We start from the raw sequence: 6,801 nt of genomic DNA, 5'->3' as shown, positions 1-6,801 counted from the left end.
AAACCCTATTTCGGCAGTTCTACTCTGTCACGTAGAGTTGGAATTCACTTGATGATACACAACAAAAGCATTTGTTTATTAAAGGTATTTTTTTATTAAAGATATTTTTAAAAGGAACAAAAAGACTTTCCCCTCTTTCAACATCAGCCTGCCCTGCTGACATTCCTTCAGAGTACTCTTCCAGTCTCTTTTCTATGTTCATGCAAATAGGTGCTTAAAAGGAGAGCTCCTCTAAGTTTTGTAATAGAACCATTGAACTCTCTTATCTATCAATATGTCAATATGATGTGTACAAAGAACTCACACTTTTAGTGACTACATGGTATGCCATATTCTGTATTGACTATGCTGCACTCAATCATTCCCAGTTCTGATGGCTGTATAGGATATTTCCAGGTTTGTTTTATTTTTTAACCATTGAAAACATTGCTATAGTGATATGCTTGTATATAGTCATCATTAGAACTTTGTGTTTCTATTTCTGTAAAATCGATTCCTGTTGCTGAATCATAGGGTACTCTCATTTAAAAATTTAAAAGATTCTGTTAGATTGCTCTTCAAAAGGACATTGCCTATCCATCTTCCCGTCACAGGATGCAGAAATGTCCACCTTCTAAGCCTCCAAGGATACCAAATGACCTTGATCTTTTACATCTTAAATTTAGTATCTCACAGTTTTAATCTGCATTTTTTATTATGTTTTTCATTTTTATCTACTTTAAATATTTTAATTTATTTTAGCAAAAGTTCACAAAATGTATTGTAATCAACCATTTTAACAAAAATTTTTGCAAAATATTTCACTCAACCATTTAGACACATTTTATTTTGCATTTCTTATTTTGAGGTAAGCATTTTTAACACTTATTTTCCAGATTTCTTTTTCTTTCTTTTGTGAATTGTCTGTCCTATGATTTGCTTGATTTTTCCATTGTTTCCTTATTCTTATTGTTTTGTATATTCTTACTGATTTGTATCTGTGATATACAAATATTTTCTCCCAGTCATTGTCTTTAATATTGATCATAAAATCCTCACAGGTAAAGTTAAAATTGAGGTCAAAAGTGCCAAGTTCATCTCTGCATCATCTATGGGTTCTATAGCCCAGACTCAAGAGCAATTTTATTGAGATATAGTTGTTTGAATTTAATTTTGGAAACCCCATTCTGTTTCACAGGTCTTAGCTCAAAAGTACATGTTTTCAGAGAGGCTCCCTCTGATTGGTTACTCCAAAGCTGCCCTTCCTGTCAGCCCCTCTATGACACCGTTTGTTTCCACAGCATTTGTCATCCTCTGAGATAGTCCTGCCCATATATCTGCTGTTAATTGTCTGTTTCTCCCCAAGGGCAAAGATACAGCAATATTCATTGCTGTTTGGGCATGATGGAAGGAGGGACCAGCCCTTGGAGAGGGGGACATCATGTTTGGAAGGGTGGAGGGATGGAGAAAGAGAGGGAGACCCTTGATGAGATGGATTGATAAAGTAATTGGGGTAATGAGGGTAGGTGTGTCAAAGACAGTAAAGTTGGCACAGGTAAAGAAGGGTTCAGGGCTGTTGTACATAGGGTCACTATGAGTCGTAAGTGGCTTGATGGCACATAACAACAACAATAACATATACAGCTATTCATTGTGTATTCTTAACCCTTAGAATAATGCCTGGTCCAGATCAGGTGATCCACAAACAGCATTGGAACATATAATGAATGAATCACACATTTTTAGGTTTGATCTCAGTATTATAAGGTTTCTTATCACTTGGCCAGACATGCCTTAAAATATCCCAGTGTTTAAAGAAGGTAAGATAACAGAGTTTGGTGAATGAAGGGGTATGTGTGAAGGAATTATGAAAGATCCAATGTGGACCAGAAAAGAAGAGTGTATAGTAGACATAGATTAATGGTGATTGATTTTATAAAACACAATGTACGTGAGTAATTGAAATAGAATGTAAATGTAGGAACGTGTGAAACACAATGTACATAAATGTTATACAATATAAACGAATTTTGTATGCAAATAAATATAACAAATAGAAAAAGTAGATATCTGGAATTATTGATACTATCTGCTATGTATTATGCTTTTTAAAGAACCTATATAATAATTTTAATAAAATTGTTTTTGTTGTTATGTGCCTCCTAGTCATTTGCAACTCATAGCGACCCTATGTCCGAGAGCTCTAAACTCTGTTCTATCCTGTGCCAACCTAGCCATCTCAAATGCACTTACTCCATATAAAGAAAAAATCGGTTAGGGTTAATATGCAAGGAAGAGTCTCAATGAGCTGAGTCGACACCGAGATTACACCACAGGTTCGTGTACAGCAGGAGTGTGAGGATCGGGAGGGCAGAATCCTAACATCAGCAACATCTTCACAGTTACTAAAAGGAAACTGATATTCTTGCCTAAGTAATCTTGCAAATGAATATCACAACCAATATTTCTTGTTTTATAGAAAGAAATACCATGATTATTTTTCATTTATAGACTGAATATTTATAGTAACTTATTTTTGTCTTTACTGCATTCTGCTTTCCAAAACCAGAGCTGTGTTGACCTCTCCATGTATTCATGATTTTGCTTCTCATTATACTTTTACATTTTCTCGGTAAAAAAAAAAGTCACACACCGAATAGCAAGTGTCATTTGTTTGATTTCTACTGCTAATAGAAACTCTTTATGTTGTACTTTTTGGCTCACTAATATTTAGGGTTTGGGAAAAGGATGGGCAATCTCCTGTGCCATCTGCTGGAGGGTCAGTTCCAACTCAGCAATAACAGCAATAACAACAACATTTAGGGTGGTGAGTTCTGGTGGCTTAGTGAATAGGAAGTTGTACTATCAATCCAAAGGCTGGTGGTTCAAACCCACTAGCTGCTCTGCGAGTGGGGGCGGGGAAGATGGTCAGTCTCCTATTGTGCCATTTACAGCCTCTAAGCACCTGCTGGAGGGTCAGCTTGGTTCTGACTCAACCGCAGATGAGTGAGTATTTAGGGATACACTTGATTGAAAAAAATTGTTAATTTTCTTTTATCCTATAGCTTTAAATTTATTGCCTCTAGAAATTTTTGTTGTTGTTTTTATTGCTTGTTTTTCATGGCTTCCTTAGATATTTTTCTTCTTTTTTTAAGGTATTTAGTCATATCCTTTTTAAAAAAAGTTTTATTTCCCCTCACACACAAAAATTGTTATTGTGGTCATACATGGTTTTTCCAGTTTGTCTTTTTATCTAAACCTTTTAAACACAAAGGGTGAAGTAAAACCGCTCAGGAGTTCATTTGTTGTTGCTATTGTTTTTGTTAAAGTTGAAGTTATGTTTTTCAACCTTCCTACTGCTTTTCCTCTTTTCTTTGAACATGATTGCATTTGCCTATGTTTCAATCAGGAATGGGCTTTTAGTTTTTCCAATTGTCTTCTCAGTATCTTTGAAATAATTACATTATTTAATATTTTCCTGGTTAATGCTCATTTTCCTTGTCATCCATTATTCTTGCATTTCACTGATTGAGGATCATCAAGCTATTAATCTGTTAATTATGAAAGTATATCAATATTGGTGCCTCTAATAAAATAGACTAGGCAGCACACATAATTCTTATCTATAGTTTCATACAGTTTAAGTAGTATACAGATATTCTTTTAGGATTTTAAAGAAGTCTCCACTGAATTCACTAGAGTCAAGGACACTTTTGAAGGTCTAATTATTGTGTGAAGGGAGCTTTGGTAGTTTAATGATAAGGAGTTGTACTGCCAACCCAAAGGCACATGGTTCGAATCCATCACTTGCTCCAAGACAGAAAGCTGGGCAATCTTCTCCTGCGAGATTTACTGCCTCAGTTATGAGTTGGTTCCGACTCCATGGCATGTAACAATTATTGTATTGTCTTCCTGTGGTATTGATCTAATAATAGTTTTTCATCCACATTCTTGGTATTCTCTATCTTTAGCTTGCCAACAGTTTCTGCTGGGTTTCCAAATTTTCTATTCTGTAGCCAAAATGGAAATTCTATGTAGTGCATGTCTTTGTGAGTCAGAGGTTGATCTTAACTTCCGAGACCTCATCCAGTGGTAAGATTCTCTCATCTTTTTGTGCTGCTTGTTTAACAGATTACTGCTTCTCTACCCACCTTCCCCCACCACCCCAACCCTCCTATTTGCGGCTTTACGATCACAAGTGCTCTCTCTCCTTCTGTTCCCAGGGCTCTGCCTAGACTCTGCGGCTACAATCGCCATCGTCCACATATTCCTAGCTTCCTATTTCAGCCTCTTCAGTTCACTTAGCCACTTGACTGGTCAGACTTCTCCCTTTCCCACAGGGTTTTCTGCTTCTGCAATTACAGACTAATCCAGCAGAATGGTTAAGGGGGCCGGTCCTAAAGGCCTACTGACCTAGGCTCGAATCTTTATCCGGGGCCTATGCTTGAATCTTGATGCCAATTCCTACTACTTCGGAAATTTTGCGGATATAACTAAACCATCAGGAGCCTTGGTTTTGTCATCTGTTATTTGGAGATAAAAGGAAATCTATTTTATGCAGGCTTTTATTCAACAAATAGTAATTACTCAGCATGTCTCAGGTGTTTTCTGTTCTGAGAGTAATCATAGTGGGCAAAAGAAAGAAAATTCAGGTCATCAGAGAAATTATTTGGGAGGAGGAGACAGTCAAGCAAACAAAGTTTTTGTTTTTAAAAAAATATATGCATAGGACCACTATTGTAAAACAGGACTGACATCGGGGTTGAGGGAAGACAGAGGAGGGGCGGAATGATGTATACTGCATTGCAACAGATGAGGGAGAGAACTGTTTAACAGGGATATATGACTGGGTATTATTGTCATGACAGGAGTCCAGAATGAAGGCTGCACAGTGGAGTGGACTTGAGGGGAGGGACTACACAGCAATGGAAGAGGTTTTCTTTCTTTTCAAGGAGAAGAGTGAATTGGGGGAGTGGGCGTGGGCTGGGAGAAAAGTGCAACAGTGAGTGACTGGAAACCCTAAGTCTCTGTAAATTTTCATTAAAATTAATTCAAAAATATGGATGTGCTCGCCATCACTACAAGTTGTCACTGAAGTGGCTGAGTCATGGTGACCCTGAGTGCATCAGAGTAGAAAAATGGGAGCGCTCAGGTGTCAGTGACTGAGGTTGGGGGGAGTGCATTACCAATCATTTCTTCTGATTTGCCTCTAGTTCTCTGGATGGACTCGAACATCCAGCCTTTTTGTTAGTAGCTGAGCACATTAGCTGTTTGCATTACCCAGGGATTCCTACTGTATCTCTCTCTCTCTCTCTCTCTCTCTCTCTCTCTCTCTCTCACACACACACACACACACACACACACACACAGTCGATAAGGAAGAGAGGTGCCAGGATGTTAATTTTATCCATGATAGTCTGTGCAGAGCTTTCTGAAGGGATAACATTTAAGGAGAGACCTGAATAAAGAGAAGAACCCACATCAGTTAATAACTTAGGGGAACATGGAGGTGTTCCTGAGTTGGGAATAAATGAGAATATGCGATCGATGTCCTGGTGGTAAGTACTTGTCTGTGAACTGAAAGGATGTTTGGATCCATCCAATGGCTTGCTCTCCGGCAGAAAAAGACCTGATGATCTGCTCCCTTAAATATTACAGCCTAGAAAATCCCACAAGAAAATCACATAGAGTTTCTATGAGTCAGAATGAACTTGCGGGCACACAGTATCTTGAGAAGTTTAACACAGCTGAGGCACAGGATGAGCACTGAGTTCCTCACTGAGTTCCAACTACCCCCACCATCACCACTGAGAACTGTAATGAAGGGGCCGAGACATGGTCTGGGCAAAGGTGAGCTTCTGATTGGCTTTCCAAGATCCTTACAGGGTTAGGAGTTGGTGTTTGTCTCCCATTCCCAAGGACTTCTGAAGGGCTACACATCACCCCTCCATCTTTACACACAAGCTTCTTTCTCTTTATTGCCCATTACACACTGTCCGGGAAGGTTTTCAAGTCTTTGTCCTTGTTGTTGTTGGCCGTTGAATCAATTCTGACTTATGTTGATCCTATAATTGCAAGCAGTAGAGTTTTCAAGGCTGTGAACTTTTAGAGGCAGATTGCCAGGCCTGCCTTCTGACTCCTCTCTCTGGGTTTGAACCATCAACGTTTCTCCTATTAGTCAAGTGCTTACCTGATTGCATCACCAAAGACTCTCATGACTGAGGCAAAATGAAGGGCTGCACCTGCTTTCATCCTCGTTCCCTAAAGAGAACATCCAGAGTAGAACCTTTCACACGGCACCCCACTGCCATCCAGAGCGTTCCAACTCACAGAGACCACATTGGATTTTAGGGGTGGCGCAGGGGGCAGGGGCACAATCCTCTGGGAGTGTCACTAGTGACCTAAAGTCCTTGTTTCTCTGGTGGTTCAAAACCCCCAGCCACCCCATGGGAGAAAGATGGGCAATCTCCTCCCACGCAATTTACAGCCTCTGAAAAACCCACCGGAGGGTCAATTATGAGTCCAGTCTAACTGGACAGCAATGAGTTTTGAGTTTTGAAATCTTTGCAGGAGAAGACTGTTCATCTCTCTCTTCCACAGAGTGGATTTGAACTGCTGATCTTTCTGTTAGCAGTGCAACCTGTTATGCACAGTATAGACTATTGATTAGTGTTGATAATCTTTTTTATTATTTTGTATGTGTGTACTGTCAAATCGGTCCTGACTGGTACAGGAGATTGCTTCTCCTTCTCCAACAGAACATCTGGTGGATTTGCACCATGACCAAGTGCGATTCATAACAGGTATGCAAGGATGGTTCAA

Source organism: Elephantulus edwardii, unplaced genomic scaffold, assembly GCF_000299155.1.
Source record: "Elephantulus edwardii isolate Elephantulus edwardi_28Jun2011 unplaced genomic scaffold, EleEdw1.0 scaffold00168, whole genome shotgun sequence".
Classification (NCBI taxonomy): Eukaryota; Metazoa; Chordata; class Mammalia; order Macroscelidea; family Macroscelididae; genus Elephantulus; species Elephantulus edwardii.
Note: the sequence above shows the minus strand (reverse complement) of the source record.